The sequence below is a fragment of the Cynara cardunculus genome (assembly GCF_001531365.2).
Source record: "Cynara cardunculus var. scolymus isolate 2C chromosome LG 15, CcrdV1, whole genome shotgun sequence".
NCBI lineage: Eukaryota > Viridiplantae > Streptophyta > Magnoliopsida > Asterales > Asteraceae > Cynara > Cynara cardunculus.
The window spans coordinates 896723-900229 of NC_037542.1; positions in this window are offsets into that span (position 1 = coordinate 896723).

The following is a 3507-nucleotide window of genomic DNA, read 5'->3' on the forward strand; positions in this document are numbered from 1 at the left end:
ATAATAATTAATTATTTTGTGAGAACTCGATAATTATCCTAATTATATTTTAGAATTTTTATATTTTAAAATGAGATTTTTATCCTTTATTTGATTATATTTATCTGTAGTTAGTTACACAAATTCAAATATGAAGCTTTAATAAGTTGTACTTATTCATAATTTACTTGTAATCTTGAATGTTAAATAATATGCATCAATATACAGTACTTTATGCATAAAAAATGGTTTTTAAGAGTTTTTGTCAAATATTTTATAATATAGTACAGATAATTATCTCAAGTTAAGTGTATTTGTTTTCCTTTGTTTTTTCTAAACTTTAAATTTTATAAAGCAAAAATCATTTTGTCTATCTAATAGGTTTTACAATAAATCTAATCTTATTATTTTAGAAATTTAATTTGGGATCGGATATATAAAAAAAATTTAATGAAGAAACTTTAGTGTAACACCCCGTAATACATATTGTATGTAGTACATATTTCATACAGAAGAAATACATGATATTATCTCATTCATGTCCCTTAGTCCAAAAATCTAACATGACCAAATACAAGGTCCAAAAATTCAAAATACATTTTTTATACTAATCAATCAAAACTGTACATCAATGACAGATCTTCATGCAGAAATGCATATAGGAAAATATTACACTTTCCCCTTTCCCTTACCGTCCGCACCTCCTGCAACACATAGTTAAAATCACAAAGTGAGGGTTAGACCGAAGGGTCTAGTGAGTTACCTTTTTTATGATATTGCAGGGTGAAAAATCACCAAAACCTTTATGGAAAACAACATTTCATATATATAACAAATATATGAACAAATAGGGATATAATACCAGATCATTTTCACTCTTTAAGCAAAGCTTCCAGCTATTCAAATCTCATTCTTTTGAACCAATCAGGTTTCACATAATGCCACTTTTAAACCTTTTCTAATCAAACAAGGTTTATATAAAGTTTCAGGCCAAACCTGATATTTTCTCCTCAATAACATCCAGACTATGATTTCCAATAAGAACCTTGATCCTAAATCTTTAAATCACAAAGAAATAAAGATTCCAGACCACGGTAGTCTTAAGGGATATAATAGAAAGAGTTATATCATACAACACACATATAAATGCCACCCTTATATCCAAATGTACACATCTCCTTGATATGCCACCTTTATCCCATGGTACACCTCTCCTTGATATACCACCCTTATCCCATGGTACACCTCTCATTGATATGCCACCCTTATCTCCTTATCAAAACATTTCACAAAAATAATTCCAAATAGACCGCAACCATTGAAATTATTATCAATTCAAACTCATTTATATCAAATCTTCATTTTATGATAAAATAACAATTTCTATCATTTAAACACAAGGCACAACTCAAATCCGGTCAACCTAGGTTCTGCCGGACTTCATCTCCGGTCAAGTCTTGGCCGGTTTACCAAATCCGGACAACTTATCGCCCAAGACTTGTCCGATTTAACACTTAGAATAAATTCCAACACCTTTGTCCGGATAACAAGTCCGGACAATACATCGCCCAAAGTTTGACCAATTTAAAAAAATAATTCGGTCACCACATGGTCGTATTCCTACTTCTCAGTTGAAAATGATAACCATTCTTACCAATCATAACCCGCTTGACACTTAACCGGTTTAATACTAAACCGTTCAACACCTGAGCGATTTAAGGCTTAATCGCCCAACCCTTGACCGATTTATAAATAATCCAGACAAGCTTTGTCCGATTTAAACTTAATCCGATCAACCTTTACYCGGATAAAACCCTTAAGYAAATAACTGATTTCTTTCCAATAATAAATAACWTTCAAATAAAACCAGTAACAATTTTTATGCAAAAAGGTTTAGAAACCACTCACTTTAACAAGSCTTTTGAAACCAAACACTTGAAATCAGGCACTTGMAATCCGGTCAACTCTATCTCTTTAAATCGCTTACTTTTATCAAAATAGCAAGAAGAGAAATATGGAGGCTTCAACCTCCTTTTATACCCTTCTATAACAAGATGGCGGCTAATCCATGTGCATGCATACCCACAAACCATGCACACATACGTATATACCTATGCATATATACACATATATCATGCATTTATATATATATATATATATATATATATCCAATTAATGCACAATTCCATATACCAGCATGATCAAACGTATCAATTTATCATGCTGTCACGTAATCATTTAATCAGATAATCACACATTAATTACCTTGGATGATAATCAGGATACAGTTATCATATTATCCACCCCTCAAAAGAATTTTGTCTCGGAATTCCTTAAATCAAAAAGCCAAGGGTATTCTGATCTCATCTTTGACTCCAATTCCCATGTYGCTTCTGGTCCTTTGTGAAACTTCCACTGAACCTTAACCATACTTATCTCTTTGTTTCTCAACACTCTGGTCTTTTGATCAATTACAGCTTCCGGTGTTTCCACAAAGTTCAGTTTACTGTCTAATTTAATCTCTGGCATCGGTATGGCTAGACTCGGATCGGCCAAACATTTCTACAGATTTGACACATGAAAGTGTTGTGAATCAGACTCAGCTCTTCTGGCAGCTCTAACTGATATGCTACTGACCCAATTCGCTTACATATTCTGAACGGCCCTACATACCTCGGACTAAGCTTCTCTTTCTTTCCAAATCTGATGACACCCTTCCATGGTGAAACTTTTAACATCACAAAATCACCTACACCAAACTMAATTGGCTTTCGACGATTATTAGCATAACTTTTCTGACGATCTTGTGCTGTTTTGATTCTTTCGCAGATCTGTTCGATCTTTTCAGAAGTTTCTTGGACAATTTCAGGACCCGTCAGCTGTTTTTCACCAACCTCATTCCAACACAACGACGTTCGGCATTTACGTCCATAAAACACTTCATATGGTGCCGCTTGGATGCTGGAATGGTAACTATTGTTATATGCAAACTCTATCAATAACAAGTGATCTTCCCATGATCCCCCGAAGTCAATAATACAACTTCTCAACATATCATCGAGAGTCTGAATAGTTCTTTCACTCTGCCCGTCAGTCTGCGGATGATAAGTTGTACTTAATCGGATTTCAGATCCCAAAGCTTTCTGCAATCCTTCCCAGAACTTTGAAGTAAACTGACTATTTCTATCAGAGATAATAGACAAGGGAACACCGTGTCTAGTAACAATTTTTTTGATGTAAATCTGCGCTAGCTTTTCTAAAGAGTATTTCTCTCTTATTGGCAGAAAATGCGCAGATTTAGATAAACGATCAACAATTACCCAAATCGCGTCGTACCCCTTTGGAGTTCGAGGTAACTTCATGACGAAATCCATGGTAATGTGATCCCATTTCCATACAGGTATCTCTAAAGATTGAAGACTTCCATATGGCTTCTGATGTTCAATCTTAACCTGTAAACATGTCAGACACTGTTCCACATATTTAGCTATGTCCCTTTTCAACTCTGGACACCAATGAAAAGGTTTC